This window comes from Chiroxiphia lanceolata, chromosome 3, assembly GCF_009829145.1.
Source record: "Chiroxiphia lanceolata isolate bChiLan1 chromosome 3, bChiLan1.pri, whole genome shotgun sequence".
Lineage (NCBI taxonomy): Eukaryota > Metazoa > Chordata > Aves > Passeriformes > Pipridae > Chiroxiphia > Chiroxiphia lanceolata.
This window is the reverse complement of record NC_045639.1, coordinates 258,703-285,053: the sequence shown is the minus strand read 5'-3', so window position 1 is coordinate 285,053 and position 26,351 is coordinate 258,703. Positions and strand designations below refer to the sequence as shown.

General features: G+C 49.7%; 1 protein-coding gene across 2 annotated transcripts in view; it reads left to right on the top strand.

The window, feature by feature from the left end:
* Window positions 1–26,351, top strand: part of SLC24A3 (solute carrier family 24 member 3) — a 114,467-nt gene that overhangs the window by 10,291 nt on the left and 77,825 nt on the right. For both annotated transcript variants that reach the window (XM_032682415.1, XM_032682414.1), the window contains exon 2: window positions 9,608–9,745. The gene's annotated coding sequence lies outside the window, so the exon portion shown is untranslated. The remainder of the gene's footprint in view (window positions 1–9,607; window positions 9,746–26,351) is intronic.

Genomic DNA, 26,351 nt, shown 5'->3' with positions numbered 1-26,351 from the left:
GGGCTGGCACCCACGTGCTCAGGTGAGCTTGAGCTCCACAGCCAAATCCATCTGCAGAGATGAGGGACGAGCGCTCATCTGGAGGGAAGGACCAGGGACAACCTGGGACAGCTCAGTAGTGACACCTGTTGACTGGGAGAATGGCTGTGCCGGTGGCTGAGGCCGGGAGGAGCACGGGAGGCAGGAGAACCCTGGTTGTTTTGTTGTGTTAAGCCTTGGTTTGGGCCATCAGTGTGTGAGGGAGGAGCGGAGGTGCGGTGCGGTTTGTTAGCAGACCCTCTTGTGGGAGGGAACCTGCAGCAGGACATGACTGACTTTTTCCAGGTAGCTGAAGCTGGAACTTTCACCCTGGCTGATTGAAACGTGCCTGGCTCCGGTTTGTGATTCCCGTGGCTGCTGGGCTTTATCCTTCTCTTTCCTGAGTATCAGATTTATTTCTAGATATGTTTACTTACTTCTAATAAATATAAGGCAGAGATGTCCTGAGGCTTCTATATATATTTGTCTGTAATTAAGGTAGGATTAATTGCTTAAAATTGTGTTTAAGGGCCTGTTCTGAGATCAGCAGATAGGAGCATGAGATAAAATGCATAATGAATACATTATGTTATAAATAATGGACACAGCCTGTGCACAGGCATCCCTGAAAGGTAATAGCTCTTTCAATATTTAATTAAGTGGGTACCATAGGGAAAACACTCTCTGTGACTAAGGTAATTTTCAACCTGGCTTAGCAACACAGATCAGTCTGAGCGAGGGCAGAGACCTGGGTGCAGTGTGGGGACCCTTGGTAGACACTGTTCATGGTCACCCAAGGACAGGTTTGGTGCCTGGAGAGCTGGTGGGAAGGGTTAATGTTGGGGGTTGATAGGAGATGCCGATGGCACCTGGAAGATTTCTTGGTACTTCTGCTTTGCTCGTTTGCTGCTCTAGGAGCACAGGAAGCCTCGTGCTTCTGTTGGCTTTGTAGAAGCAGGCTTTCCACAAGGACACCTGATGGATGCTTTCTCCTCTCTTGGAGCCCTTTTGCCTGTGGCTGACTTATGGCCACTCCAGAGCAGATCCGTTTGCAGGCCAGTGGTAGGGAACAGGGTTGGGTGAAGGACCACAAGCACCGTGGAACATCTGAAGCATCTTGCTGGGGCTCTTGCTCTCCGGTGTTAACGTCAGCCCCGGGCACTGGGAACAAAAGAGCTGCATTAGTGCCGGGAATTCGGTTTCCTGGGGAGGAGGGCACAGCATCAGTTCCAAGGCCAGCACGGCTGCCCTTGAGCATGTTCTCCTGACAGGTACAGAAAAAGGGGAATGGCCCCTACTCCACAAGGCCTGGATTCCCACCTTTAACCCTCACTGCTCGTTCACAGTTCCCAGCTCCTGCACACTCCCGTTTCACTGTGCTGTAATCCCTGTTCTGGTGCTGCAGTTCTGCCACGCCAGGGCGGCAGGTGGGCAGAGGAGACGCCTCAGCCTGTGAGGGCTGCCAGGCCTGGCCGGCCCTGCCGAGCCCTCGGTGGGCTTTCCCTGCTTCCTCCGTCCCTGCCTGGCTATCAGTGGCTTTCCCCAAATGTCACATCACATTAGGGGTGCTCCCAGGGAGCAGATCCAGGCTTGGAACTGAACAGGGGGGTTAAATATCAGAGCTGGTGTCTCGTCTGGGGCCGAGACCTTGTCTCCGTGCTTGGAGTGCGTGTTTGCAGCGCTGTGGAAGCAGTAAATAACAACGATTAAACAAATACCAGTTACAGATTTATGTAGTGTTGTTGCAGGGAAACACAAGGGGAGAAGAGTTGTGAGGCAAAGAGACAGGAGAAATAGTCTTTTTAACTTGAAAAACATGTTTGTACTGAAATTGGACACAAAAGCTCCTTTTTCCCCTCGTGCTTGCTTATTTTTTTGCAAGTTCCATTTTTTTTCTTTATCTTTTGTGGAGAAAAGCATGAAAAAAACCCTCTCTTTTGTGACAGCTCCCCTATAATCAGAGATACCAGACTGGGAGCCAGGGCTTATGACAGTCTTTTTTCCTTTTCTTTCTTTCTTTCTTTCCTGGAAGGGGTGGCTTATTTTCAGTGCTCGGAGCACCCAGCAGGCCTGTTCCAGCTGCAGTCCCTGGGAGCTCTGTGTTTGCTGTGCACGAGGGTGTCGCATTTCATACGTTTTAGAGTTTAACTGGGAAAAACTCACGGTTTCTCTTTTTTTTTGGGGGGGGGGCAAAGGGAGAGAACTGCTATGTTTCTTTTCCCAGCATGCCTTTATGATACTCTCGGACTAAATTTAATTCTGCAGAATTATATTTAGCTGAAAGTGTAAAAGAGGACAAACCAAACCAAAATAAAAGACTTTATTCCAGGTTGATTAAAACATTTCATCTGACCCAAAACCGTCTTTTCTCCTACTCTGTCAGCCCAAAATTAGGAGAGAAATATATAAATGTGGGGGAAGGACCAGTGACTGTTCAGCTCCTGAGCACAAACCCCCCCAGTCAAACCCCAGGTATTTGCCCTTGTCATGTGGGTTTGGAATAGAACTTGTTTTTCACTGCTTTTTAAAAGGTAAATGTCTTCTCCAGAGAATTACATTCTTTCTGTAACATGCTACCCAAGCCCTCCAAGAAACAAGGGTCTGTCTGGTAACAGTGAGGCTCTCAAGTACTGCTTTTTCAGCCTTGTAAGGTCATGATTTCCAGGTTTGAGCAGCCACAGGATCTTGGAACTGTATAAAAAGTAGCACTGTTACTGATGGAAAATCAGTTTTAGGTTATTTTTAATTCATTGCTGCTAATTGTTTTCTTTGCTGTCTGCCATGAAGAAGGAAAATCGTGGTGCTTGAGTTTGCTCGGGCAGGCTGAGATGAGCCGGATGACTTGTGGCACAGCCACCTGTATCACACTGTTCCTGCTGTGAACCCGGCCTTCTCTGGGAAGGGAGAGGCTGGGGAAATGCAGGAAAAGGAAGGAGCAGGGAGTCTGGATGCGCTTGGGGATTGCTGGCATCCCTCACAGGGAGCAGAGACAGGTGTTTGGGAAGGAGGTTGGTCAGGGAGAGGAGCTGCCCCAAAAACATGTTAGGGAGGGGGATTTGCTGCCCATCTTCCTTTTCTGCCTCTGAAAGTGTCTTGTCTATTTATTAGGCAGGGGTGGTAGGAGGGGGAAGTGCTGGCATCTAGAGCGGAGTGATGTGAAGGATGCTGCTCTAGCTACCCCTGCAATTCTCCTCTGTGACAGACACAGAAGCAGGAGGAGACAAAAGCAGAGTTTGCTGGCTGAGATTAGGAAACTGCTTCATGTTTGGAATGTCACAGGGCAGAAGGAACGGGCAGCATCTCTCAGGGAAGGTGTGCTGTGCCAGGGCGCCGTGGAAATCACGCTGGGCAGTCCTGGCTGCCAAGCAGCAGAGATCATGTCAACAGCGTCCAGACCTTCCACTTGTGCCAGGTGAAATGTTAATGAGTTGGGAGTGCCAGCGGAGAGTGAGATACCCCTGAGAATCCAGAGCAGAGAATCAGGCTAAAAATACTCAGTGCTGTTGTACAGATCAGTGGCAAACTGTCACCTTGAGAATCACCTGTGGTTTGAGCAGAGTCACAGAGGTACGTCCACAGAAAAACTAGGGAAGTTATTAAAGAAATGAAAAGATTATCATAAGAAAAACCCTGTTTAGTTTAGAGTGGAGCCGAGTCACAGGAGGCATGTTAGGGAGGTGTAAAAAGTGGTGGTTTTTTTACAAGGTGCTGTACTGCTCCTTTTGCACTTAGGTGTAAATCAAGTAGAAGGGAATGGTCAATTAAATGGACAACCTGATATGAATAATAAAGAAAACATAAGTTTCTGCACAAACTGGTAATGAACAATCAAGTGCTTTATGGACTTCATCTGGAGCTTGATGAGCCATGAGTGCATTTCTACCAAGCCCTGCCTGACCTTGAAGTTTTCTTTGCCTGCAGGGTGGGAGAAGAGGCAGACCCCAGCAGAATGCATGTGGCAACTTTCAGTTGGTAGGTGGCTTTTCAGAGTTAAAATAAGCCCAAAGTCACATTTTAGCTGTTGCTGTGAGAGCTGTTGAGAGCTGTTGAGCTGTTGGACCTTCGGAGTGTGCCCTGCCCTCCCAGCTGCAGCTGGGCTGTGAGCAGCACTCAGCTGGGGCTTGTTAGGTTGGGAGGGGCAAAGACTTCCTGGGGCCCTTGGTGGGCTCAGTGTGCTTTAGGAGGGAGCTGGTGAGCCCCTCTCTGGAGGTGTGTGGGAGCTACACGAGGCTCTGCGAGGAGGACTGGCTGCTAAGGTGGTAAGTGCACAGGAGTGTGGAGGTTGTGTTGTTCTTGAGTGGGTATCTGACCTTCTGCTTCCTCTGAGGGTGTCCACAAGGGACAAGGGCTACAGAGGCAGCATTTGTGATATGTGTGGTGTGTCTGAGGCTGGGACAGGGCTCTGGGCTCAGGCTGTCAGGCTCTCTGATGCCTCTGAAGGGGTCTTCAAACTGGCAGAGAGGAGAGTTGGTTTGGACAGAGACTGACTGTGTGGTCACTGGTAGGGGAACAGGACTTGTGGTTCACTCCTTCAGGTCTGTTATCCTCCTCTAGGACCAGGCTGGATCTCTAAGTGAGGCTACAGTTACTTCTGTGACAGACTGAGAAGTGTTTGGGGTGTAACTGTGCCTGGGGTTTTGTGGGGGCTGCAGGTGAGTTTTTTTTCTGCTGGTGGTCACATAGTAAATACCTGGGAGGGTATGTGGTGAGGGGTCTTTGGTGCAGGGACCATGCCGTGTTTGGTGAGTGCCTCAACTTGGCCTCTGTGCCCCACTCGTGTTGTACAGGTATTGGCAGATATTAACGTGGGCAGTGTGCTTTCCCTGCCCTGCTGCACCTTTCCCTTTGGGTTGGCACGTGTGCAAATACAGCTTTGAAATCAGATGTAAAGGAGCAGGCTGCTTGTCAAAGCCAGGTGTAGGATTTCTGGGTGGTTTTTGTTGTTGGTCCCCCCCCCCCCCGATGCTCTATTTGTGGTGTTTGCTGCTGCTGCTGATTTTGAAATGAAAGCATCTCCCAAATCAGTCTATGAAGAAAGATAATTTATCTGTGGTTGTTGCTTAATGCTTGTGCAGTCCCGAGCTGAGATGATGTGGTGTTGGTCTGCAGCAGGTCTGATGGTGGTAGGAGGAACACCTGTGTGCAGGGGCTGGCTGGTCCGGGGCCAGTGGCCAAAGGGACAGAGACGTGGGAGTGCAGCTGTGGAGCGATGCTGCAGTTAATTTAGCTGAGTCTTGCTCTTCTAAGAGGATTCACCTGTTCTGTCTTAAGGCCACCACACCACTGCTCCCCCCCTCTGCGGTAGCCTAACGTGGAAGCTTGTGCTTGCTTGTTCCAGCTTTTTTTCTTTCTCTGAAATACCTCCCTGTTGTTTTAACTGTAGAAAATTTCAGGGAGAGGGAGATAATTCAGCTGGTTGTGAAACCAGCCCTCCAAAATCCAAAGCTGCCACCATGAAAACAATAGATAAAAGGGACAGACGAGAGAGGAGGAAGGGCAAGCATATTTCGGAAAAGCTGTGCTGTTTTTGGCTCCAGCCAGCAGTTTGCATAGAAAGTAGTTTATTGTGAGTGAGAGCTGAGGATACCTGCCAGCTCTGTGGAGCCCTGTGCAGCAGTGCAGTATGCCAGGGAAAGGCAGTGGGGGCAGAGCTGTCCCCTTGACTGGGCCAGCCCCCAGCCCGTTGCTTTTGCTGCTCCATGAGCACCTTCCCCCTTGGCTGCCTTTCTGCCCCTCAGCATTGTCAGGCTGAGCCCTGCCCTGTGGTCAGTGAGTCTCTATGCCTCTCCCAGCAGTGGGTTTGGGTGCTCTGGTCTCCCTTGGGTGTGCTGCCCAGCTGTGCCAAGGCCTCCCGTGTTGTCTGTCCTGTGGGAGGGCAGGGGGACCCCCAGCTCCACGCCAGCCTGCTTTGTCCCCAGTGTGTCCCCCTGGGGGCAAACCTGATGTCTGCTTTGTCCCCAGTGTGTCCCCCTGGGGACAAACCTGATGTCTGCTCCAAGGTCCTGCTGCTCTTCTGGCTTGTTGGGGTTCCCGTGCCTTGATGCTGAAAATAAACACGCTTGTGAGATCAGAGTGCAGTTGGGGCACATGGGGATGTTGTATAGTGCTGTAGTGTTCTTCGTGCTGGGAAGCACACCCAGGATGTGTTTGGCTGTGTTTCTGCAGTGCTGAAAGTTGTAAACTCCAGCTAGAGCCATCTGGAATAGCGTAAGGAGCTCCTGAGTTCCCACGTGGAGATCTGGGTCACGCGCAGAGCGTTTTCAGGAGTTCTGAGCAATCTGATCAGTTCTTCTTTCCACTCCATTTCATTTTCTTGATCGTAAGTGGAACAGATCAGCAATGTTGCTGGAGAGGCTGTTCTCACCGGACTGCCACCCCAGCTTGGCAGGGACAGGAGTTCCCAGCAAACACACGCTCGTGTGCTCCCCGTCTCATGTAAAGAGATGCGGCCCCTGGAAACGCACCGTCCGCATTGTCTTATTGCTGTTACGAAATGCAGAGCAGGCACAAATACAGGGAAAAGTGACTCATGTTCTACTTGTCCATGGGAACATCTCTGTGAGGAAGCACAAGTGAAGCTCCCCAGAACCCGGGTTCCGAGTGTGTAATGTAAAACTGGTGCTGGGTAATTGGAGTTGTGGAAAATACCTTGTGGCAACGTTCAGCGCTTAAAAAAAAATAGTTCATTCACTTTGAAATAGGCTATGGTGCAGCACTTTGGAAAAATTCTTTATTGTAGCAAAGTTTTAGAGGCTGTCACAGTATTTCAGTGTAAAGCCAGCAGCTAGAACATTAGTAGGAGAAGTGTTCCATCTGGCCTGCCCAAAATGGCAGTGTAGCTAATGCGGGGTGTTTAGCAGTCTTTACCTCTGCTGAGGAAATGAAAAAGTCTTTGTTGTGTTTCCCATTAAAAGTCATCCAATCCTGAATAACTGCATTTGAGAAAGAGAACTGTTGGCTTTCTTTTTATAACTTTTCCTTGGAAGAAGAGTTTGGCCGTGGTTGTGGTGGTGGCCTGGGTTCCTGACAACCCTGCTGTGGGATGCTATGGCCAAGGTGATGTCCCTGCTACTTGTGCCTTGTTGCCAGCACCTGAAGCAGGGAGAGATGCTGCCAGGCCAAATCCATGGTGCCTCGTGTCCAGTGGGACAGGTGAGGTCCCTGCTGTGTAGGCAGCCACGTGTGAGGGGTTAAACTGCAGAGAGTCAGCTCCTCTTTCACTGAATCTGCCAAATTCCACACCAGTCCAGCTTTCTGAGTTGTTTTCTGGACGGATGGGTGAGAGCACAGCTGGTGCCACAGGGCAGCCCTCGAGCTGCCTCCACCACACCACAGGGACTCTTGTTATGTGTCATGAAGTGTCCTTGTTAGCAAGGTTAAAATCTTGATGTGTCCCTGTCTTCACAGGGAAATCCTTGGAAGGCCAAACCTTTGAAAAAGCATCTCCTTTCATCTCTAACTTCTACTTTCTATTGCTCTGTTGAGCGAAATCTGTTTTAGAGTGGAGATACCTTAGGCAGGATTTTGGGGGCAGAGAACTGCATGTCCTGCCGAGGGACAGCTGGCTCTGCTCAGACCTGGAGGTACCAGAGGAGAGCTTTTGCTGGTGCAGGTCAGAGCCGTCCCATCGAGCTCGGCTGTGCACCAGTTCCGCTGCTCTTTATGCTGATTTTTGTCGATGCTGGATGTAGCCTTTATAAACACTTCTATTGCCAAATTAAGCTTTTCCCCTTCCAAAGTCACCTTAAATGACTTTCTTCTTCTTTACCCCTTGCTCAGAAGAGTTTGCCATCCGAGACAAAATGGAGGGAGCAGGAGAGGTTCTGCCAGAGCCCCGGGACCGTCGCAGTCCTTGTGTTCTCCCTTGCACCCTTTCTCTGTGCAGTGACACTCTGTGAAGCATCAGCTGCTTGGAGAAGAGTTCCCCTGCTTTGAAAGCAGCTTGTATGTGGAACTGAAACTGCTTTGCTCAGATGACCAGTGTTTGTTGTTATGGGAGGTGCCTGGTGCTGCACTGTGGCTTGTGCTCCTTCTGGGAAACGCAGTCCACTTCCATCAGCTTGATCTTACTGGTGCTTACAGACTAAACTGACAGCAAACTCCATTCTCTGACATTGGTAGAGCACAGTAAGGACGAAGTGCTCGAAGCTTCGAATCATGACATGTAGTTGACCAAGTTAAATGGTTTTTTTGCTTAGAAAACAGGGGTGCTTCAGGCTGTCTGTGCAGCTGTGGCTCTTCCACCAACCGTGCACCCAGATGGCTCCTGTGTGTCGTGGGAGTGTTGGTCCCAGGCACTGCTGGGGGCCTGGGATGTGTATTTCCAGGCAGCCCCTTCCCAAGTGTTGCCTCCTCACTGGTAGTGTGACATGGAACTGCCTGAGCAGACCGTGATCTGGGCAGGAGAGACAAGTCTCAGGTTGGCCACCTCTCTCTTTGGGATGTACCAGGAAACGTAACAAAAGGGATGGGACCCGCAGAGAACCTTTTCCTTTGTCCTTAATCACCCTCTGAGACATTGCCCTAAGATTTGAATCTCAGTTTTTGCTTTCAGTCTGTCTGCAAAGTGCTGGACAAAACCAGGAGTAGTTCAGAAGTCCTTGTGAGAAAGTCCATGTTCTGCTTGGTGGGAAGGAGATGGGTGGGTGGGTGGAAATCCCGCTCAGATGCTCTTTGTTCTTAGAGGGGCTCAAGGTCTCTGTTGCTGATTTGGTGTCTGTGCCTGCTCAAAGTGGATGCCTTCTGGCTTTAAAAAAAAAAAAAAAAAAAAAAAAGAAGTTTTTTTTCTTCCTCCCTTGAATCTGACCTGGCACAGGATGCGTGGAACTGACACAGGAGTGTGTGTGTCCAAGGCTGACCAGCTTTGTGCCAAGAGTATTGTGGAAATCAGCCAGCTGGTTTTGTTGGCATTGCTAAAATAGAGCTTCACTCAGCAGCACCAGGGCAAAGCTGAAGGGGAGAGTCAGGAGAAGTGAGACAAAGCAATGCCCCTGGTGTTTGTGGATGTTTCTGGTGATGGGAGGCGGGGAGGCTGTGCTGGTGTGGTCATTCACCAAGGAGCCTGCCTAGCTATGTGTCAGCCACGGTGTTGCTGGGGCCTCCTGCAGCACCAAATTGGCTGTAATCCTGAGCAGAAATGGCTTCAGTGTTGTGGGAGCGCGTGCAAAATTCAGCTGGTCCCTGATTCAGTTTTGCTGGTCCCTAACAGCAGTGGAATGTGTGCACAAGGAGTAAGTTGAGGTGTTGTGTGTGGTGTTTTGTGAGGTTTTTTTGTTATCTGATATCGGTTTGCTTTTTAACCAAAACAGTGGCTAGTACTCCAGTTTTAAACTGATTGATGCTTACAGCTCTTGTGAAATCATAGGTGCTCTTCCGGTATGAAGTGTCGAAGTTGTGGAGGAATGCATCTGGCTCCCATGGGATGGGGAGCTGATGGCAGTGTCCCTTTCCAGTAGGGTTGGAAACTCCACTCTTTCAAAACTGAGGGATCCTGGGTTTTTTGAAATGCAAATGTTGTGACTGCCTCAGGTGTTCAGGAACAGAGTCAGGAGTTGCCTTTCCTCATGTATCTACTGCTCTTTTCCTCTAGGTTATGATGCCCTGGGCTATTCTGTGGAAGGCAGTGACAAGTGGAGTGGGAGACAGCTGCTACAAGCACGAGAGCAGAACACGACTGCCATCCCTGGGGGCGGGGGACAGCCCTACGTCAGGAACTGCACTGAGCCAGGTAGGAATGAAAGGTGCCTCCAGCCCCTCGGTCCTGCAGTTGGCTCCCTCACCTCCAGGCAGCTGTATCTGTAGAACCTGTACAGCCACATTTACTGATCTTTCAAGTCCATAAACGCTGCTTTTCACAGCAGAGCTTGCATATCTTCAAGTTTTGGGGAGAGGAGGGAGGGGTTTTTCTCTGTTCTTTGGGACTTATGTAGGTTATGTGCCCCAAGAGAAATTCTAACACAGTTCTGACTGCACTTCTCTGCTATAATTTTTCCTCTACTGTAATCCTTAATAATGTTTCTGGACAGATGGATGATTATAGTCTTTTTTAAACAGCAAAAACTGGTACAAAAATTCTTCTTACTCAATTTTTGCCCGTTTGCATAACTCCAGTGTGGTGCAGATTCTGAACTATCCACCCTGCATAACTCCAGTGTGGTGCAGATCCAGGCTTGGAGCCTCACATCAGCATCTGCAGTGATCTTTCCCCTGCTGTGCTCGGTACCTCAGTGCCTGCCTTCACCAAACACAGGTCTGTAGGAAGCCTGTGGGATTTTATTTGTGGTGTGGGGTTTTTTCCCTGCCTTCTCCAGAAGGTACAACAATAATTACCGAGTACATCGTGTTTTCTCAGGAGAGAGAAAGCAGAAATACTGAGGCGAAATTACTGTTTCTCCTCTGGATTGTCACAGCGTGACAACAGATTATGTTCTGTAACAGAAACTGATTCGAGTGCTGTGGAAAAGGAAGTGAAAGTACCAGAGTTTAGGTCCTGTGTGTGGCTTTGTGGCTTTCGTTTGGCCCGTTACCACAGTGTAAATGTAAATAGTTAACGTTGGGCTGGAGGGCAGTCAGAGGTGTTTGAGCTGGCTTGGGTGGAAGGGGAGTGGGGCACTCCTGCAGTGTCTGTGGAGGTTACCTGTTGTGCCCAGTGGGCTGTAGGCCACCTGCAGAATGCATCAGCTCTGCTGCTCAGCAAACTGAAGTGAGCAACAGAGCTGGTAAGAGGGGGTTCTGTAAAGAGCATCGATAGGGCAGCTTGTTCCGAATGCTGTTTGTGCTGTCTGTGGTCATACAGCATGAGAGAGCAAAGGGGTGTGGGTTGTGCTTTGGGAAGAATTTCCAAATTTTCTGTTTTCCCTGCAACTCGGAGCGATACCAGGTTTCCAGCACAAAACGGGCCACCAATCATGAGCCCGTACAAGTCATCCCACTGCTCCCCCCTAACGGTCAGGGAAACAGCCGTGGGGATGACACGGCACCTGACAGTGGAGCTGCTGAGCTCAGTCCAGTCTAAGGCAAGCTTGACCACCATCCCAGCAGGTGAGGATGAAGAGTTCAGCACAGTTCCTAACAGCAGCTTTCATGTTTAAAGGTGTGGACAGGGGTAGGGTGATTCAAATCCTTGTGCAGCCTTGACACCAGTAACTGTTGTTGTCAGGCAAAGCTGACTGAAGGCTTGATCCCGCAGCCCCCAGGGCAGCACAGTCCTTCCCCCAGCTGTGCTGGTGCTGGATGGGACCCCACACAGTGTCACAGCAGTCAGGAAGCAAGGGGTTTCACCAAGCATGTCTGCCTTTGCCTTCTCTAAGTGCTTGCTTATGCAGTGCTGCTGGAGGAAACGGGGCGGTTTGGCTGAAATTGTGCTGTTGTGGAGCATAACGCACGAGTGGTGCATAAGCAGACCCTCAGGGCTCATGGGACTGGGGATTCAGCAGAGCTTGAACCCCCTCAGCATCCCTGCAGGACCAGGCTGATGTGTGCTGGCACTCGGGTGCCCCTCCTTCCCTTCGGCAGGTGTCGGGAGGGACACGCTGCCTGGAAAGACTTGGGGTTTTTTCCTGCTCCCTTCCCAAATGACCCTGTGTGAACACCTACAACTGGGCAAAAGTGGGTGTTTTTAAAGAAGCAGTTTCACCTCATTTGCTGGGGGAGGGAAATAAAATGCCTCACGTTGAAATGTTTTGTGGTTTTTTGCAGTGCTTGGCTTTTGTGCTCTGTTGGCAATAAACACACCTTTGGGTGCTGAAGGGAAGATCTCTGTTCTTTAGCTGCACGGGTGTTTGCAGGCTCATTTGAGTGCCTGCCAGGACATTTGCCAACTGCTATTTTTATTTTCTAATGGTTTATCCTGGGGCCTATCTAGTAGCATTTTATCATCAGAACTGCCCCAGATAGTGAGAGTTTTGCTCGTTTTTCATTTGAAACAAAAATGGTAGAAATATTAAGGGGGTGAAATGGATGGACTGAATCCAACCTGAAGCCCTTTTTTTTGTATTTTTATTTTATTTGGTCCTTTTGCTGAGAAATGCTCTTTGTGGGCTCTGGCCTGGTCCTGTGGCTGGCTTTGGTTGTGCTGAGTGCCTGTGGAAGCAGAACAACAGAGCAGCCTGCTTTCTTTTCTGAAGAGCCTCTGGTCTCTTGTCTCTGCATTCCTGATTGCCCAGCCCTGCCATCATACCTGCTTGTCCTATCCCTCTTGGATCCTGGTGGCTCCTCGTGGCAGTGTCTGACAGTGCTGTCACGCAGCAGATGCTCTTCTGGCCTCCCTACTGTCCCCTTGTCCTCATGGTATCCATGTGGAGGTGTGTGGAAATAGAGATGGACAAAATGTTGGACAGAGTTTATTTACAGAAACAGTGATATTGTTAAACACTCGAGATTTTTGGGCTAGGTTTTAGCTCATGCAAAAGATTATGAGGAAAAAGGGAGAATTACTCGTGCTGTTTCAGGCAAAGTATCATTTACCCACCCAGTCCCGTTCAGAAATGTGACTCACCTGCTGGAAGCCAACAGAAAGGATTGAGCTGGTTTAACGCTGAGCTTTGGGTCAGGTCCCCGTGCTACCAAATTCAAATTCAAGATTGCACTGGAGAAACTCTGAAGGTTGCTGTTCATTCAGACTGGGTTTATTTGCTGTCAGGAAGGTGACAAGCTCCTGGGCTCTGTCAGGATGGGACATGATGTGTCTAGAAATTCCCGTGGGAGGTCCTGGTGCCAGCCCTCATTAGCTCCTCTCCAGACTGGCATATGCTTCCCCTGACGAGCTGTCAGCACCATCCTCCCCCGGCGTTATCACTTCCACTCCCACCTCGGAAAGGCTGAAAATAAAGCAACAGCCCTGCTTAAGTGTGCTGTTTTAAAGTCATTATCAGTAATAGCAGGAAATACGTGATTGCTGCAGGAAGGAAAAGATCTCGGTATATTCATTTAGAGCCCCAGGCACAAAAGTGTTTAAATTAAACAGCCAAAGAAGTTTTTATGCAATTATTTTTTACATTTCCTCATCTGATTTCAAAAGCAGCTTTCTCTTTTATCAGTATTTCTCCAGTGACTCGTAGCTTATGATAATGTAATTTGTGGTGCTTGGCTGTGGAGCAGGTAACTCTTCCAGGCTGCTCGCTGGTGCTCGTGGCCCTTTCTTTGGTGCTGAACCACAAACCCAAACCCCCTCGGGTGAAGCTGTGCTTTCTCTTCTCTTTCCTCTTACCCATTCACTCCTCTCTTTGCACGATGACTTCTGCACGTGCTCACCTTTAGGTGGTCTGAGTTCTCCTGGGTTGTCCTGCCCAGAATGATGTCCAGAGAGCTCCTGATGTTTCTGTGGGTTGTGTGTGGTCTCTTGGTGGACTGTCAGATAAAGCTGCTCAGGAGGTTGTGGCAGTGGCAGGAGGGTCTAGCAGGTCCCAGAGTTGTAGCACAGTCTGAGGTGGCCTTTTGAACCAGAAACAGGGTGTGTCAAGTGGGGAACTCAAGCATGGAAGACACAGAAATGAAACGTGGGTGAGATGTGCTCGTGACTTTAGTGGAGCCTTGATATCTGGGTGTGGAAGGTAATGGTGACTGCTCCATCACTATGGACTTCTCAGCCTTTGTACCTGGAGGGGCAGTGCCAGGCTTTCCTGTCTGAGCATCCTTCTGCTTTTTGCCTCTGTAGGATGCAAGGAGCCGTATCGTTGCAAGCCTGGGGTTTGCTTGAGCAGGATGGGAAATGGGAAGACATAGAAAAAAAAATTCATCTGTAGTTCGTGTGAAAAGGTGCTGGAAGTAGCAGTGGGCAGAGTGAGTGAGATTTCTCTTGCTCACCACTGTGGAGTTTCAGAAGGCCTTCTTCAGAAGCATATATAGTATGCTGTGTGAAGAGTGATTTTTGTTTCCTTTTTTTTCCCTTTTCTTCTCTGAACCTAAATCCAATTAAAAGAATCACCTTCCCTCAAGCAAAATTAATTTTATCCTAGCAAAATGAAAAGCAAAAATTAGTTTCTGCCTCGCAAGTTGCCAAACCTTGCTTTCACTCATGGGAATGTTAGAAAAATAAATTGTTGTTAGTTTAGATACAAAATGTCCTCAAGGAATAGAAAAAAAGATGTTGTTCTCTCCCTGAACCATAAGTTGGGTGAATTTGACAGAAATTTGTTTGAACTTCTGCTCCCACACTCTGCTTCTGTTTGTTTGTCAACTCCAGACCTAAAGTGTCAGCAAACTGTGATGTTGGGGTTAGAACCTCAGAAATAAAAACATGCTTATTTCGTCTGGGTCTGCGTGCTGGCATGGACTGGGTTGTCTCCTCCTGCAGCCTGGAAGGAGGGATGTTCTCTGGGTGGGAACAGGTGCTGGGGTTTGGTGGCACGTGGCACCAGCCAGTGGGTTTGGCTGGGCCAGCTGCCCCCACAGCTGCACCTCTGGCTGAGGGGACTGGGAAAGGCAGCCCCTGGGTTTGGGGTTCTCCTTGCAGAGCCTGCTGGCTTCGTTCCTTGGAAATGCTGCAGATGATTTTCCTTTTCTGTGCTGCGTTCTGGATTCGCTCAGGGCTTGGGATTTGCTTTCTGGGCTGGGTTTTGCAGGATCTTTGGGACTGTTGCACTGCAGGATCTCTTGGCAATAAGAGGTGGTCCCAAGTACTTTCTTTAGGACTTTTCAGCCATCTAAGGGGGCAACAACCCACGTGTGGCTGAGTTATGTTGCAGTACAGGTGAGCAGGTACCTGAGCACCTCCCTGTGAGGCAGAACCTGCTGTGTTCTGCCAGAAGGGCTTTACCTGGACAATGTGCCAAAGGGGAAGCTCAGAACAACTGCTTTTGGCTGGGTACTTGAAAACTCTGAACTGCTCACCAAAACCATGCAGTTCCCTGGAAAATAGGGCCCCCTGGGCACACGCAGGAGGCCAGTTGTGTTCTTTTGGCTGAAATTTTGCCAGCATTCCCATGTGATTATGTGTGCAACTCCAGGAGCCGGAGCTTTAGGGAGAAAAATAATACAAACTCGTGTGATTAAAATCAAGAGGTGGCAGTGCTATTTCCCAGTTCATACTTGGTGTGTTCTCTTGCATCGATGAAACAAAATAATTAGAAAAGGAAGGGGAGCGAAGTGGCAAAACAACAAATAAACCCCAGAGTCCGAGACCAGCGTTGGCCCTACAGTCTGCTGGCAGGGGGAGAGGTGGTGAGCTCCTGCTCAGAGTGCCCTCCTTGGAAAGCTGCTGCCTGTTTTTGCAGCATACATCACTGCACGTGCATCAAGCAGTTGCAATTAAATCACTGCTTATCCTGATAGAAAAGAACCTCATTAGACCCCTTGGCTCCCGGCTCGTGAGCAGCCTGCCCTCAGCCCTCTGTGTCACAACATGGCCGAGATGTGCACTGGTGGGACTGCTGGGACTCATTTGCTTAATTGGTGATACTTGTGATTAGCCTGTTCGCGCTGTAAGTGTTGTTTGGGGATTGCTGTATTGTCACAGGCTGGCTGTGCAGCGAGGGCTCGCAGAGCGTTCGGGGAACATTTGTGTGTCGTGCCGGCTGTCGAGTGAAGAACACCAAGGGATAATTGACTGTTGCTACCCAAGAGTCATGTTAATATCTTGAGAAATTATGACAATGGGAGAGGAAAAAAGGAATAATCCTGTAGTGAACAAGGAACTGTACACCTTCTGCTGTCAAAGGCACAGGAGGACGTTGTTTGAGGGGCAGTCAGAAGTGCTGCCCCGTTTGCATGGGAGCTCTCCCTTGGTGTCCCACTTAGCAAGTCAGTGTTTTGCTTTAGGCTGCCAGTGAGCTTTCCTGGCCAAACCTGGAACAGGGAGTGCTGACCATGGGCTGGCTGACTGGGGGAATTTAGCAGTAGCAGTGGTAGGGAGCACACAGCTGCAGTACCCCCACAAGATCCACATGGGGTACCTTGGGGAGGACCTTTGGTGCAGGTCATTCTGTTGTGCTTCACTCCCTCGTTCCCCTTTTCATCCCTGTCCCTCTGCCTGCGTGGAAGCCTCACAGCCAAGGAGATTTGCCAACAGCCAAACCTTAACCTCTTGTGTTTCACAGTGTTTTGCTCGTGATGGGCTGCTCAGTTATTTAGTTTTTGAAGTGCTGTGCAAAGGAGTGGGAGGGAGATACTCTCTAAAAGCTGTGGATGTGTAAGGTGTGCTCAGTAGTGCTTTGGCTTCTGCTCTCTGGTCTCTTTCCAGTCCTCATTTGGACTGTAATGAAATGACCTACCTGCAGCCTATTAGTCACCTCTTAATTACGTCACCTCTGAAGGATCTGCCTACTTTATCTCTGGAAAAAAATTCAGGTAGCAAATGTCAGTGTTCTTCAGCACAAAGAGGGGGAAAATGTTTTCCCAAGTACTTCACCAACCAGTTACTACAGTTATGTAGTAAGAACCCACATTTAGAATAACAGTAGTGGAGTGGGGGAACCCTGTGTCCTTTTTTATGATTATTTTTTTCCCCTCTGAAGTAACTTTAAGACGACCAGAATTTTTCTGAGTGTGGGGGTTTATTTTGGCTTTTTTCTTTGGTTGTGTTTTTTTTTTTTTGTTGTTCTTTGTATCTAGGGGAATGACACTTGCTTCCTTGACCCTTTAGCGAGTTTGGGTTACTCCTTTGGTATTGTGTGTTGTGGAGAAGGCCACAGAGAGGTTTAAAATACTGAAAAGGAACAATTGCTTCCGAATATTGAAGTTATCTTGCATTTAAAAGGTGTTAAGAAGCAAAGCATGACTTCAGACATGAATAAATATCACGTTGTACCTTTCTGAACTGGGTTTTACTTCTCTGACACCTGAGGATGCCGGGCTGCTGCTCTGGTGGTCTGAGAAGTCCTCCATGAAACCTGAGACCTGAATTTCTAAGGAGGAGGTGAAAAAATTGTCAGGTCAGACTTGTTCCTTTCTCTTGGAAGAAAATGTGCTTGGGTTTTCACATGCTGAGCCTGGAAAGCAGCTCCACTGTAGGGTTTTGGGTTGGCAGCTGGGGAGAACCAGTGTGGTCCTCTTGTTTGGTGACACTGGCTGCCTGGGGACATGACTGAGCTACAGATGGTAGCTCACAGCTGTAGTAACAGGGAGTGTCTACCAGATGCAGATGTTCTAGGTTGGCCAGATACCAGAATAGTTTATTTTTTTACGCACCTGGATTATTCTTCTCTCATGGTAAATGCAAGTTGTCCACTTAACATTTAAAAATATACTGCTGCATTTTTGTGAAATGTCGTAATTCTCCCCGGGAAAATCTATGCTACTGTAATTTTTTGGTTGTTAAAAATTTTAGACTTTCAGTACCAAGAAATTTGGGAATGAAGTCATTTGTCTTGGTGCCTGTTGATCCCAGGCCTTGTGAAATATGTGACTTGGTTTTGCTGGGACAGAGTGCGAGGTTTCTGCTCAGAGGACCTGAAGGACAGTATGTTTCCCAACTTAAATGATGGATAGAGGAGTTCTGCTCTGACTCCAGAGGAGGAAGGAAATGGAGGGGGCAGTGCAGTAGGGCTGTGGGAAATGTCAGCTCTGGAGGAGAGTGTTTGATCGTTGTAAGACACTGAGAAGGGTGGCCTGGGGTGGAAACAGAAATTCAGTCCTAACTGTCACAGGTTCTCTAGCTCATGTGGTTTTCTGTGCTACATCAAAGGGCAACTTCAGGGGTGTGTGTGGAAATATAAAGTACTTTCAAGGATTTTGGGGTTTTGTGAGGTTCTGCACAGCTCAGGGAGTTACTCCGTTGGGTTTGGGAAGGATGCTGGGGGTGGGAGGCGTTGCCTTTTATTTGCATTCTAAAATCAGGATTAGAAAATCTGGGTGCCCTATGACATCGGGCTGGAATTCTGAGCGTGGCAGGAGGTGTGATGCCGGTGAGGGAGAGCACGGACTGCCCTCGAGGGAGAGCACAGACTGCCCTCGCTGCCTCCGGCTGTGCCGCGGGATCGCGGCTCTGCGGGACAGGGTGTGTGCTCTGTGGCACCAGAACCCCTGTCTGGCACCAGCAGGGCTTTCGTGGCCAAGGAGAGGTGTCTCGGGGCAGAACAGACCTCAAACCTGCCCCCCTGCCACGGGCAGGGCCACCTTCCACTACACCATTTGCTTCAGGCCCCCGTCCAACCTGACCTTGAACTCTTCCAGGGACGGGTCATTCTCCCATATTAAAGCCTCTCTGTGATGCCAGAAGGGCAGAGGGAGTAAGCTTGATGATGGAGGAGATTGGGGCAAATGGTTATCAGCACATGCTTTAAATTGTGGTGCATCTGTAGTATTTCACAGGATGAACATGAATGTGTAAACAGGGGCCTCAAGCCCTAAGTTTCAGGGCTGAAAGCTGATGTAACTCCAAGATCTGTCCCAGGACAAGCCCTTCTTAGAGTTCTGTTTTAAATTTGGTATTTTTGAGCTATTACTGCAAAAGAAGAAAAATAACATCTGGTCCCATGTTGCAGACTGGATTTTTGTTGCTTGTTTTTCAGTTCTTGCCAGTAGTTAGTATTTAAAAATCAAAGGTCCAGATTTTCCACGGATGTAAATTATTGCTAGCTCCATTGACTTCACTGCGTTTATACTAGTTTTAAGCGACCAAGAATCAAATACAACATCCCAAGTCAGGATTTAATACAGTCAGGAGGGAGGCTTTATCATCTGTTATTTGCATTTTAAGCAGTGCTCAGTTGTTTAGTTTTTATATACAGGCACGTGCATAAACTCACTTATGCATGCAAAGAGTAATGGTTTTATATATTAATGCTGAAGCAGTTTAATTTAGTGCACAGCAGTGGGTAAAATAAAAGTATTTAATTAAAATGGACTTTTTTTTCATGGACTGCATAACAAATTTCTAGATTAGATATTGGTTACCCATATGTGCAAGTCCTTTGTTACTTCCTTGCTGTTCCCGTTTCTGAAACTAGAGAGATGAGTGGATTTTCTTTCCCCAAGATCCTGTGATGCCTGGTGCTGGTGGTGAGGAGAGCTCCTGCTTTGGGAGCTCCCCCTGCTCTCCAGGGGCACTCATGCAGGGATCAAAGCCTTCTGTGCTGGGTGTGACAAAACCACACAGGAAGGGAGATCCTCTGTACCCTGCAGCTGGAGTAGGTGAGGTGTGAGGTGGGGGGTAAGAGAGGGCAGGCAGCTGATGCTCCACCGCTGGAATGACGTGTGCCAAGCCTGCCTGCCTGCTCCACCACTGGAATGACGTGTGCCAAGCCTGCCTGCCTGCTCCACCACTGGAATGATGTGTGCCAAGCCTGCCTGCCTGCCTGCTCCACCGCTGGAATGACGTGTGCCAAGCCTGCCTGCCTGCTCCACCGCTGGAATGACGTGTGCCAAGCCTGCCTGCCTGCTCCACCGCTGGAATGACGTGTGCCAAGCCTGCCTGCCTGCTCCACCGCTGGAATGACGTGTGCCAAGCCTGCCTGCCTGCTCCACCGCTGGAATGACGTGTGCCAAGCCTGCCTGCCTGCTCCACCGCTGGAATGACGTGTGCCAAGCCTGCCTGCCTGCTCCACCGCTGGAATGACGTGTGCTGAGTGCTGGAGGTCGGGCAGCCCAGCCCCTCAGGATGTGAGATGAGTACATCACAACACAGAACTGTCTGTAAAAACAGGGTGTGCTCTGGGCAAGGTAATGAAACAGGGTGCCAGCTGCTTGGAATGTTCAAGCTAGGCAGACGTCCCATGGACACCAGCATGGAATGCTGCTCAGCGTGCGTGTGCGCTCATCCAAAGTTACCGGGAGGTTTTCAGATTTGTTTTTATTTTCATCCCAAATTTCAGGGGTTTAGGATATTGTCCAATATCCTACAATTTCAGGATAGTGTCAAATACCCTCTAAAAGGCTGGTGCTTTGGCAGAAAAAGTACTGGCTGTGGGGCAGCCATTGCCTGAGCGCTTCGTGAGCTGTCTGGCAGCTTCTCTCTCAGGGGCAGTTTCTGCCCCATGCATGTCCTCCTGCTGAGGCTGTACCTGTGCTGGTGGCCAAAGGTGGCAGCCAGGCAGTGCCACAGCTTTCTGTCCCTACCACCATCCCCCACACGTAGGCAGGAGGCTGGGTGAGGATCTGCTGTGAGCTCTCCAGGTTGTTTGTGCAGTCGTGGTGGTGCATCTCTGCTGGAGAGGGGGAAGTACTTTGGAATGAACCCTTTTCTGGATTTTTATATGTATGTGCACGTGCACAGAAAAAAGAGAGGTGGGATAAAAAGAAAGGAGCAGTCCTGCCCAGTGTATCTGTAAGCACAGGCAGTCCCGAGGCCGCAGCAGTGTCAGCCCGGGCGTCTGGTGATGGATGGGCAGGTGCTGACAGGCTGAATGGCCGCTCTAGTTAGAGCTCATTAATAGTCTCAGAGTGAGCTTCTGCCCTGATGACTGTGACTTTCCAGTGACCTGAGCACTGTGGCACTCTGTCCTGCAGCCTGGCAAGCTGTCCATGCCTGTCCCAGGGACGCTGCCTTTGGAAGCATCCAGGTGGTCACCCACCACACCAGCTCCAGCCCTGAAGGACTGTGATGAGTCATGAGCCAGAGGTGCTGTCTTACTATCTCTTAATTGATGGGAGAAGAGGAGGAAAGGAGGAGGTGATGACTATTTTGTGTTAAAACAGGGATAATTACTACTACAGAATTTTGCTAGAAAACAAAGCAACAATTCACAGTCCAGACTCCATCGTGGCTCGGCACAGTTGGGGTTCACGGATCCTGTGGACAGTGTTGCTATGGAGGAGGAGCAAGCCTGCCCTGGCCCTGAGCAGGGGAGGAGGCCTGTGCCTTGCCCCCCTGCAGGGATGGAGGGTTTCCTCAGGGGGATGCTGCTTTGGGGTCTCCAGGGGCAGCTGCCCGCAGAAGCTAAACCATAAAACCTGGCTGCAAGCTGGGTGCCTGATGGGATCCCTGCCTGTGTTCATGGTAGATGTGGCCTTATCCATGTGCCATGGTCAGGTCAACATGTCTGAAGCAGGGCCCTGGAGGAGGAAGAGGGGGATGTTCAGGCTGAAGGTTCATCTGGCACTGCCTTCTGGCTCTATCTGCATCCAGTGCCATGTTCACAGGGAAAGGTGCATGCAAAGTGTGGGATGTGTTCACGACTGGGATTTGGGCCAATGGACTGAGTGATGCTTCCCTGGTGTACTCTCGCATCTCCCAGTGACTCTCTCTGTAACAAGTCAGTAACTGGTTTCTCTGTGTGAAATAGCTCCTTGTGCTTCATTTCCCCCGGGAATTTGAGTGTATTCTGTGCCCTGTGTGAGCCTTTGTGCTCTGCAGCAAGAGCTGCTGAGTTCTGCCTCTTGGGAGGATGCCTCTCTCCTGGGGAAAAGGGAAGGAGGGAACAGATTTGCTGTGAGGGAACTTGAGAGCCTCTCTCCAAGCGAGCAGGACTCTTGAGGATGTCCCCAGGGCAGTTGGTTGCTTTGAGGACCTTGGGTGAGGCAGGATGCTGCATGCAGGGATGCAGCAGCTTTCCTGTAGCCATAGCAACCACTGGGGATGTGGTGGTAACTGCTGGCATCCTCCCTGGACCAATGGGCCTGGAAGAGATGTAGGAATGGGTGTGGCTTCAAGGCCAGGCAGTGAACTACCCCCCAATCATTCAGGTGGATGGGGCAGACATGGCCCCAGCCCAGATGGATGGAGGCCCAGCACCAGGCTCCCCTGACTGGGAGGTGTCCTCTCTTGTTACTTTTTTCCCAGGTGTATTGAACTGCTCCTTGGAGCTGCCCATATGCAGGTCAGAAACCCCTGTGGTGCAGGCATGGTCCAGGTGGGCTGATAGCTGCTGGGTTTGCTGTGCTCCTCTCTGGGAGGCAGCACACTGCAGCCAGGTCTGGAGACTCTACCACAGCAGTGCTGGGGTCTGCAGAGGCTCTGGCAGTCCCCCCAAAGCTGAGGGGTGGGCAAGGGATTGGTAAGGACAGGTCAGAGAGCAGTGGACAGAGGAGTGCAGATAAATTCCATCACATAAACCACGTCTTGAAGTGAGGTTGTCAAACACCTACTGAACCTGAGGCTCCTGTGGGTAATGCTGGACCTCCCCTTCTCCCCCATCCCTGGTAATCAGGATTACAGATTTAATCAGGATGCAGGAGCAGACAAATACTTGGACTGGGTGATGGAAAGTTCCACTGAGCCACCACCGCTCGTGTGCTGGGGACAGGCTGGCAGTGGGGGAATCAAGCTGTTCGTGGAGCCTCCATGTCTGAATTAATTTTATGTTCTGCTTGCACTTCGGTTCCTCCTTGGGACATGTCCTTCCACGCTCCCTTTTTCCTAGAAAAATTTCCAAGTGAAACTTGAAAGCCAGTGTGTCTCCTGCCCTGCCTCCACTGCATTTGTGCTGAATGGTTTGGATTGAATCACTGTCTCCTGGGAAAGACTTGCAGGGACATTTAACTTGCCTTCAGTACAGAATTAATAAGCAGGTGAACACGTGGGAAGGTGAGGACCCGGTGGTCTGCAGCTGAGCCATGGAGTGTGTAGTTATCCATAATCTGCTTGGCCAAGTTTCCTTGGAGCCTTTGGTAGCGCTTGGGGATTGCTGGAGGAGACAGACCTTGGTGCACAGGCACGTGTGTGGCTGTGGAAGTCCTGTTTCCTCTGCAGAGCACGTGGAACTGCCGTGCCCACCGAGTGACAGGGGACATGATTGATGTTTCCCTGGCAAATTTTTCCATCTAGGAAGTTCCCTGCTGCTTCAAGCCTGTAAATCAGGATCCGATGGCCTTTTAAGGGAGTGTGCTGTCAGTCAGTGTTTCCCATCCTATTCTGATTTTGCAGATGCTCGACATGTTCCCAGGGAGGTGCAGACGTGCCTGCAGCCAGCTGGACTAGTAGAAGGTGTGCTTGCTTTCGCTCCTTGTCCCAGTCCCAGTGGTGCCAGTGTGTTCCCGCAGAGCCTCTCCAGGTGACACTGCTGGGGTGTTACCCAAGGGGACAGGGCTGGCACTGTCCCCCCCCTGTAGTGGGGTGCTGCCAATCCCACTGGAGCTAGGGCGAGCAGAGGGCTGGTGGGCTTAAAGCAGAGCCTGTTGCCTAATTTCTGAGGGAGGTTTCCAAGCAGACCAGACTTAATTTACTGTCTTATTTTCCTGCTGCCACAAGACTAGTGGAAGAAACATGTCCTTTGTAGTTTGTCTGTAAAACTTTAAAAACTAAGTGAACTGTTAAAAGGATGTTGCTGTGAGCAATTAGTGTATGGAAAACTGAACCAAAAGGGAGGTTTGTGCGTGGTGCTGGGAAGGTGGCAGGCTGTGTGCCTTGGCAGGTGTCTGCTGTGTGTCAATGGCTGTGCAGGTGCTGTAAATGGCAGAGGAGGGAGGTTTCTGTGGTGTGCAGTCCGGTGGTGTAGGTTCCCCTTGTGGGCAGGATGGGCTGTGGGAGGCTCAGGAATGGTTCAGGGTTGCGTTGCCTGTCTGACAAGCTGCACCACGCAGCAGCGAGGGCTGAGGTGCTCAGGTCTGTAAGAATGAGGTTGGCTGAGATCCAGGGTAAACAGAAACTACCTGGGAGGCTCTGTATGGAACCTCAGGTGTGGCTGTCAGGGCAAATCCATCCTCATTTCCTGATGTGCTTAACAGCAGGCACACTGGGACAGCCCTCAGAATGGGGACACAGGCAAACATGCTCTGGGATGGCACATAAATGGCTGCACACTGTTTCTGTAGGGGCAAAAACAGTTACGGGAAAGTCAAAATAAATAGTTTCCTCTGTTGCCTTTACTTTTCTCCTTTTTTTTTTTAAACATTTCGTTGCTCTTCTGTGTTATACTGTTTTGTTACCAAATTCACTTGAATTTTGAACAGAATGGTTTCACCTGCTTGACTGGCACGTTTCAGTGTGAGGGTGTCTGTGTGGGGGTGTGTTTGTGCCAGGTAGGATGCACCCTCTTCCCAGCCTGGAGGGCAGAGTGTTTGCTCAGGAGGCTCGGGGTGAGCCCCAGGCTGTTGGAGCAGTGCCCCAGCTCCAGGTCCTGCAGCAGCTGGATGGCTGAGGAGGAAGCTGGGCTGTCCCAGCTATGGGATAGATCCATCACAGCTTTTGGACAGGAGTACTTTCCCCTCTAACATTGGCAGCAGTGAACAACACTGAAGAAGCATTAAATCCTGAAGCAATTAAATGTATCAGCAAAGTGGGATTTTTTTTTTTTCCTTTTGTGAGATACTTTGCCAGCTGTTGTTTATGGAAAAAAAAAAAAATCTAAATTTTTTTTTATGAGAACTGTTTTTAGGTTTCTTTGTGTTCGGGGCTGATTTATACATTATGCATTAGCATGGGAAGGCAAAATATTTATTTGCCAGCATGAATATTTAGAGGAAGAATAAGTGGGAATCCGTCCATATCGATAGCTTAGCCAGACATCCAGGAGGATGTTACCAGGGTTAGAAGTGGCACAATTAGATTGTAAGGGAGCAGCAAGACAATAAATTGACCTTCCCCTGCCTGTGTCTGGGTCACCCCTCTGCCTGCACGACCTCGTCCTCCTGTACCAGTGCACAAAGACATCAAAACCCCTCTCCCTGCTGGACCATCAGGAGTAACGGGAGTTGGTAACGTCTGTGTTGTTGGAGATGCTGGTTTCGTGGAGCCCAAAGGAAGAAGGGACGTGGGGAATGGTTCCTAACTGGGTTGGCAGTGTTTGGGAGAAACTGAGGAGCGGAGTGGGTTTTCCTTGCTTAAGTTTGCTGAATGATATTTGGGAGAGGCTTCTTTTACACAGCACCGTTCTGAGAAGTACATGGTTCTTTGTGCTGTTCCCTTTTCTTTCTGCTTGTGATGAAAGAATGTTGATTAGAGCTCTGGGTAAGCAGCATGTCATTGTTTGGGATGAGGCATGCCATAGGAATAATACTGCTATAGAAGGAGGCCCCGGACTAGATGTTAATTATATTGCTTGTTGATTGCAAAAAATTGCACCAAATGACTGTTTATGAGAGCTGGGCTATCTTAGGAACAAATGGTGTAAGTGGGTTGGAGCTTGGCAGAAAATAAACAATGTGGGGGCAAACACGTCCTTACGGTTCAGACCATCAGCTTCAAAACAAGTCACTTCGTTGGGAAGTGACTTCCCCGGGATTGGGAGGAGGTGATGTGCCTTCTTGAGCTGGAGCTAACCGGAAAGATGTGGGAGAATACCCCAGGACACTTGCTGCTGTAAAAATGGAGCTCAGTAAAAATCCAGGGTCGCTTGCAATGGCAGGCACCAGGGTAACTTGAGAGACCCCGGGTACCTTGTGCTCCAAAGGCTGTGTGTTTTCATCACAGACTAAAGATTACAAAGTTTCATTGTCGGAAAAAAAAACAAGGATGTTTCTCCGCTGCTGTCCAGAAAACAAACAAAACCAACCAAACAAAACAAACCTCGGGACTTGGCTGGAAATTGTAACATGAATTTGAATGAAATGCAACTGCCAGCAAGCAAACCAAGCTGAGACCTGGGAGCAGTGTTTCAGCTCCGTGGTATTAAACAGAGAAGTTGCAAACCTTCCTGGCCAGCACTGCAGTGGAAATGAGGGCTGACCTTTAGCAGTCGTGCAGTAACACCGTGTCCCGTTCCCTGCCACAGGAACACGCAGGGAACAGCCCCAAATAAAGGAGCACAGAGACGGGGACTTGTCGGGGCTTTGCAGCTCTCTGGGAGGTTGGTTGATGTCTCCAGGGAGGGGAGGGGTGGGAAGCAGAGGAGCCCTGTGTGCCCCTTGGCAGAGTGGTCGCACAGGACAGGCTCCCGTGGGCTGCCTGGCACACGTGGGAGCTGCCAAGGATGTCCCTGGTGGGCTTGGTCCTGCTTGGCCATTTCGTTACTTCTCCAGGCAGGCTGTGGGAGGTGGCTGCTCTTGGCCATTTTGTGTCTGACTGGCTTCACTTGGCCTCTTCTCCCACTGAATAATGGTAAAAATACCTGCAGAGCTGCACTTGGTCTGGCAGAGAACATGGGGGAGAAAGTGAAGCAAAACCCCCTTGGGCTTTGTGTCTCAGTGGAAAATAGAGAGCGTTGCTCAGTTCTTTGAGGAAGACTCCAGTGAGCTGTGTCTGATTGGCAGGAAGCACATGGCCCAAATCAGCCAGCCCTGAATCCAGAAGGGTTTGTGATTGTGCCTCCAGAAAACATTACTTGCCCCACAGCATGCCCTGAAATAGTAATGTTTGGATAATGTTTTGGGGGTAACTAAGCTGGAACATGTGTGTAACTGTTAAAATCGTGAATGCCAAAAAAGGAAATCCATGCTAAGCTCAAAAATATGGACTCATCATTTAATTCGGATAAATGTTGCCATTGTAATTTGGTTTTGTTGCATTGTGCTATAGGCTTTTTGGCAGGGATTTTGTGGGAGATGAGGAAACAGCAGCCTGATGCTTCCCTCAAGCCTTTTTG